The sequence below is a fragment of the Charadrius vociferus genome, unplaced genomic scaffold (assembly GCF_000708025.1).
Source record: "Charadrius vociferus isolate BGI_N301 unplaced genomic scaffold, ASM70802v2 scaffold1041, whole genome shotgun sequence".
NCBI lineage: Eukaryota > Metazoa > Chordata > Aves > Charadriiformes > Charadriidae > Charadrius > Charadrius vociferus.
Genome location: NW_009646843.1, coordinates 1,253,986 through 1,260,933, shown reverse-complemented (window position 1 = coordinate 1,260,933; position 6,948 = coordinate 1,253,986).

Below are 6,948 nucleotides of genomic sequence, written 5' to 3'. Positions count from 1 at the left end.
CACCGCGGGAACAGCCCCTTACTCCTCTTCGACCCCTCCCGCCAGTGACACCGTGTGCGGTGAGGAGGACCCAGGATCACTCCATTATGCCATGCTCAGGGCGAGTGTGCGGTGGCTGAGGGCCAGTCCCTGGGGGACACTGGGGCCACCGCTCTGCTCCTACAGCGAGTCACAGCCCCCCCAGCACACGTGGGTCCCCCCCAGCGTCCCCCCACGCCAGGCACGGGGTGTGAATGTGAGTTTCACTGTGGGGCCGGTGTGGGAGTGCACCACGAGCCCTGGGGCTGGTGGGGAGGGAGGTGGGCTTGTGCCGCAGCTTGACCTTGGCTCCGCTGTGATGCTCTGCCCGACTGTGGGAGCAGCTCTGCAGCCGGGGACTGAAGGTGGCAGGACCCCCTGAGCTCACCAGAGAGGGACAGAGAAAATGGGACAAATCCGCCCCTGGAGCCACCCTCACAGGATAACTTCTGCTGGCCCCATGCCCCGAGGGTCTCCGCAGCTCCGGGCTTTGCTGACTGGACAGGGGATGCTCCTGCCCGCTGCCCTGCCCTCCCCGTGCCCTGCTCTGCATGGGCACAGCAAAAGCACCCCTGCAGCCAGAGGGGCTCTGGGCTGACGCTGCGGCTTTTCCTGCTCTTCCGCATCACTATCATGGGCCCGTCTGCATTAATACCACAGCCCCGTCGGCATCAGTATTGCAGACCCATCTGCATCGCTACCACAGCCCCGTCGGCATCACTCCTCCAGACCCGTCTGCCTCCTCCTGCCGGGTTCCTGCCCGTGGGGCATCAGGGGGTGCGCTGGGCACCCCCAGCCCGTCCCTGCCCAGCGCCGTGCCGCGGGGCGCAGTGTGGACCGGGGAGTGGGTGGCGGGGGGAGCTGCTGCGGCAGATGGTCGGTGGGGCTGGATCACGGCACCGCACGCAATGAGGGACACGTGTGTCCCCCCGGGGGGGACCGTTTGCAGGAGCTGGTTGTGAACTGATGCCTGCAGGGCCCTGGCAGGCGCCTGTTCATCCCGGGCACGGCAGCCAGCGTGGCAGCCGGGTGGCTGCGGCTGAAGGAGGGATGGGACGAGGAGGGGACCGAGCCCACAGCTTCCAGCTGTTCCCAGCATGGCGGTGTCCAGGAGGATGCCAGAGAGGGAGCAGCGCTCCCAGGGCTGCTCAGCCCTCCAGAACTCCCAAAAAAAGATCATCTATGTCTATATCTGTGCAAGAAAGGGTGACAGAGGGGGTGAATCTCCCAGCGAGAGTGACCAAGGGGACAGGGACCTGGCTCCAGGCTCCAGCTAAGCATCCAGCACGGCCGGAATATCAGCCGCTGCGCAACCGAGTGCCTTGGCTTTGCTGGGGCTGCTCTGTGCCCTGCGACGGGGAGCTCTGCTCACCCAGCCCCAGTCTCAGGGCCACCCTGAGCCCCATGGTGTCCACATCCTGTGAGCGCTGGGGGATGCCGGCATGGACCCTGCCGGTCGAGTGCTGCAGTGGCGACTCCTTGTCCCCGTGGCTCCCAGCGTGCGTCCGGTGCCTCTGTGCCATGCATTATTAAACAGAGGCGCTGCAGCCCCTCGCTGTTTATCCTGGCGTGGCTGTGCGGGGAGCGGGCTGTGGGAGCCGCCGTGGCTCGCTGCAGTCTCAGCCGGAAGATTTAGGCTCACTGCGGGTCTGGCCGATTCCCCAAACAGGTTTGTGACCCCTGGGGTTATTCACCAGGCCGCTTCCCACCTCCCCACCCAGCATAGGATGGATCCCATCGCCCTGTAAAAATGCCACTGTGCATTCAGCCTCGGTGCTATCACCTACACCACTTTCTTCTGCCCACACAGCAGGTACTTATAGCATTTACATCCCAATCACTGTATATAAAGGCACACTTGCGCTGAGTCCACCCCATCAATATTTATGGCAGGCACGCACACCCGCACAGCTCTGCAGGGGCCCATGCAGAGTGGAGCTGGGCGCAGCACACCCGGCATTACTTGGGGAGCAGACAAAAGCCCCCCTGAGCCCCCGCGCTGCCTCCCTGTCCCTCCCCATCGCCCCAGCCGTTGCCTCTGGGGAAAGAGCCAGCCTGCGCACATCCTGATTTCCATCCCTGCTGCCCTGGCAGGGGCATGCAGGGCCCGTGCAGGCGCTGACGATGGAGGTGGTCGGGAATGTGCGGGGAGCAAATGCTCGAGGGTCCCCTCCTGGCTCGGTGTTAGGATGGGATTTGGGCACCCGCTCCCTGCAGAAAACCATGGAGGGGTTATACCCACCCTCGTTTCACCAGCAGGGAAAAGGCATGAAGGACAAGCACATAGTTAGCTCAAGACTGGGCATCCAGGTGCTGCTGCTCCCCTGGGATTCAGCCCTGTGCTGATACAGGTGTTGGTTTTGAAAAGATCCTGCAAGTTCTTTGGGGCTCCTGAGACAAGGGCAGAGAGCCTGTGGTGCTTTAAACCCCCCTGCACTGCTGAGGCTGAGGAGCGGGAGGAAGAGAGGAGCAGGGATGCTGTTGTGGCTGGTCCTGCTCTACCCAAACTCCCAGCCTGGCTCTGGGAGAGCATCTGCCTTTCCCTGGGGGAGAAGGGGCCATCACATCCCATGGGAGGGGACGTTTGGGAGCAGAGATGCCCGGTGCTCTGGGCAAAAGAGCTGGCTGAGGGCTACAACGCCGGGGACACCCTGTCCTCCGACGGCAGCAGATGGCTGTGCGGTGGGGGGCTCTGTGGCAGTGTGGGGGTGTACATCTGGGTGTCTGGCCTCCAGCCAAGCTGCAGCTTGGCGAGAGCGGGATGAGCCTGCACTGCCCTGGCTCAGGGTGCTGGGAGGGGTGAGGTCCCCACATAGGGGGCAGCTGGGATGGGGTGGGGGGCTCGCTTCCCACCCCCCTGGCTAAGACCTCCCCCAGCCTGCTTGCACTCGGGGTTTCCGCTGCGGCGTGACGCCGGACGGGCACGGCACCGCTCCAAGAGCTGCTGGGGCTCTGGCCAGAAAATTCATTCTTGGCTGCTTTCAGTGGGGTTTGGCTCGTACCTTTCCCATCTGGGGGCTTTCAAAGGCAAAAAAAAAAAAAAGAAAAGAAAAAAAGAAAAAAGAAAAAAGAAAAAAAAAGGAAGAAAGAAAGAAAAAAAATCACGGCCCTGTGCCAGCTCCACAGTCACCGTCACCTGCCATGGTCCCCAGGCAGGACCATGCCCAGCATCCGCCCCGGAGCCCGAGCTATTCCCCACTCCCATAGCCTCAGCCTGGTCCTGGTCTGGTCTGGATGCCTCTTGTCCTGCACCCGGGTCTCACCAGGATGCCAGTGATGGAGCCCCCCCATCCTGGGGGGGCCCGACTGGCTCTGCTGAGGCAACCCCAGGCAGTACCTCTGCACTCCCCTATCCATGCCGTAGCTTAACTGTGCCCCCCGTACCTCAGGGAGTGAGATGGCCCCCCAGGATCTGCGGTGTGCAGAGCCGGGGCAGTGCTGCCTACCTTGGTGTGCGCAACGCCGGGTGTCCGCAGGCTTTGGCACCTAATGCAGGGGGACGAGGACCTCGCGGGGGTGGCTGTGCATCGCAGGGAGAGCAGGGCCTGTGGGAGATACCGACAGCGAGAGGATCAGCTCCGTGGTGGGGCCCCAGGACCGGGCGGCATGGACAAAGAGGAATCACTTGATGGGTGATGGACAGACCACACCATTGCCTGCTGCCCCTACCTGGGGGGACCAGGGTGGGTCTGTGCACCCCCCTGCATCCTGACCTTCAAGGATAGGAGCAACCTGCTGCCAAGAGCCACCATCTCCTTGCAGGTGGGAACCCAGCAGGGCACGCAGCGGGTGACAGGTTGCATGAGGTGGCAGCCTGTCGGGGTCTTTGGTCCTCTCCTGGATCAGGGACACCACCTCCGCTGCTGGCTGAGGGCTCCTGGCCGTCTCTGCAGAACCCAGCAGTTTGGATGCCTTCATTAAATATTTAGAGGGCTCTCAACTCTTTGAGGGTTTTAAAATTTCACATTAACTCTGCCTTCCTCAGCTTGCAAATGATGAATTTCTTCTTTGGAGAACATAATGACACGTTAAAACAAGCCGCCAAACAAAAGGCCTTGCTCAGACTTTACAATTTGAGAAAGCCTGGCCCCGCTCCGGGCTCCCCACTTCTGCTGGACCTCGGGAAGCTTCTGCCAAGGACTCTTGTACCCTCCCTGAATGTCCTTGAAATGTCCCTGTGATGCTGGGGGAGACGCAAGGGGGTGCTCCTGGGGGACACTGGCCTGGGCAGGGGCTGTGCAGAGACCCAGGTACCAGGGTGCTGGGTGCCATGCTGGCAGTTTCTGGGGTGGTCTGTCACCGTGGTATGGCTGGTGCCACTGTGACGGGTGCCACGAGTGTGATTTGTGCTCTGCAAGTCGAGGAGCAGGTTCCTGGGGAAGTTACAAATTCATCCTGACTTCGAGCAAAGGCTTTTCCTCCACCCTGGGGAAGGAGGGAGGCTTTGGCAAATTGGAGATAAATATATGACCCAGGGGAGCTGGGGGAAACACAGGCAAACAGCGACGTTGGAGGAGCAGGGGCTGGAATGGATGGAGCCTGCATTTTTAAAAGCATTACAGAGCAGGGATGCCTCATCCCAGCCCGGGGGGCAGGAGATGCTGCCAGCCCCCGGGGCGCAGTGTTGGGTTTGGGGAGGGTGCAGGCTCACCCCGAGGACCCCGAGCTCTGGGGGCTGTGGGGAAGGGGCAGAGGGTCCCTGGTGGGACCCCAGAGGAGACCCCAGAACGACGACTGCTTCCCCGGGAAATGCAGCGCTAAAAGCTCAGCCTGGAAAGGGCTCAGCAGCAGCAGCGTGAAGGTGACCTTTGCTGGGGACAACCACTGCCTCCTTCGGGATGTGGGAAAGCTCGGGAACGGGGTAAGACAGGCTGCAGAGTGCTGCGGGGACGTGTGCTGGGTGGCTGGTTTCCAGACAGCTCAGCACCAAGGAGACGAGCCGGGCTGGGACAGAATTAGTCCCCTCCTTTGTCGGCCATGGCCTGGGGTGCAAATCAGCCGTTCTTTGCTGAAACCCCAGAGGGTGGGAAGAGCACAGACTCCCTGCTCAGGTACCCGAGAAGATGCAGAGGGTCCTGGGGGGTGCTGCTCCAGTCCCTGCAGGGTATTTTTTTTCTGGGCCAGACCAAAGTGGGTTTGTTGTGGTTTTTTTTTTCCTGTTTTTTTCCCTGCTTTTGCAACAGGCGGAGCCTGCCAGCATCACGAAGGCGCATCTCACCTGGACAGCTGCACTAGCTCAGTCTGTCTGTCCAGGCAACCAGACACCAACCCCAGACAAAAGCAGAGGATAGGGAAGAGCAGAGCAGGGTGACAGTGCCAGGACACCCCCCAGCTCCGGGGACTGCAGTGCCCCCAGGCGCTGGCAGGGCTGCTTTCATCCAGCTGAGGCTCTGGACACAAGACACAGTATCCAGAGAAAACTTAATGTTCGAGATGAGACCATTAGCGAGTCCACAGTTGTTCTGCTTTGGCACCTCTGGCTCTTGGCACCCTGCTTATAGCTGAGCTCGTCCAAATGTCTGCGGAGGAGGGTGGGCTGGGGAAGGGAAGCAGTGGGGTGTGCGGGCTGGGAAACTCTGGGCCACATCTCAAAGCACTTCTCCTGCCTAAGGGAGATGCTCTCGTGATCTGCCTCAGGGCTGGCATCAGCTTGGTGTGCAGGTACAGGGGTGAGAAGGAAGGCTAAGAGCCATGATGTTTGGGGAAAATATCTGCAAACTGGAGTCAGTGCTGGCAGTGTGCCATCCTGGCTCTGAAGCACGGGTCAGGGTGCAATGCTGCACTGGGCAGCCCCCAGAGGCATTTCCCAGTTGGGGTTCTGTACCAGAGCCAACCTGCCTTGCTGTGAAAAAGCAGACCCTCAGCCTCAAAAATCGCAGTGCCCCTTGCAGACTTCATCCTGCCACAGGTCAGGGTAGGTCTGGGTCACACCATCACAGGAGTCTGGGATTTGGCTGAGATGAGCTATGTTTCTGAACCTCTGGTGAATGTTACAGCAGGAGCCAGCGGCACCGGCTTGGGAGGGATGGACCTGCTGGCCTGGCTGCTTACAGGAGGAGCAGTCAGTCACCTGTGGAGCAGAACGGCACGGAGAAGGTGATTGTGGCTCCTGGCAAGGCACGGGGTGACCTAGCGAGACACTGGAGCCTGGAGGCACATCCCGGACAGCCCACGGCTGGACAAGGCGGACGGTCTGGGTCGCCGTGGCTAGGAAGGCTCTGTGGAGCCGGGAGAGGCGGAGGGGAAAGCTCCTGGGACGAGTGAGCAGAGAGCGCTCACGCGAGAGCAGCCCGCAGGAGCGCAGCTTGTTTACCCTGGCTGAGCAGGCCTGATTGCTCTCTATAAATACACCCGGCGAGTAAACACCGGGGAGGGAGAAGGATCGTTTAAACTCGAGGATGATGCTGGCATAAGAACAAATGGAGAGGTCTGGCCAGGAACACATGGAGGCTGCAGGCGAGAGCAGAGATCCTCCAGCCACTGGTCCTGCTCTGGGCAGGGGGATCCAGCTCTGGATGTTCAGGTAGGTCGTGATGCCAGAGAGCTCGGGCTCGGTGCCGGTGGGAAAGGTGGCAGCCTGGGCTGCAGTGACGATGCCCACCTGCCAGACCAGACCTCTGGAGCTCCAGGCCATGGGGGTATGTTGGTGCCCAGTGGTGGGAATGGCGCTGTGCCATGCTGCCAGTGGTCACCATCTCTTTCCCAGAGGGTTTCTCTGCTGTACCGGACAACTGCTGGGACATTTCAGCTCTGGTGCTTAAACCGTGCTGGCCAACTCAATGTGACTCCCCTCGGCTCCCAACACGCAGCACCAGGCCTGGTGGGCTGCGCCTGGCTGCAGCCTCTGCAGAAACCCGGGGAAGAGCCAAGGTGCGAACCGCAATCATCCTCCAGCGCTGTGAGGTGTTAATAGCTCTGTCTGGTTGGGGT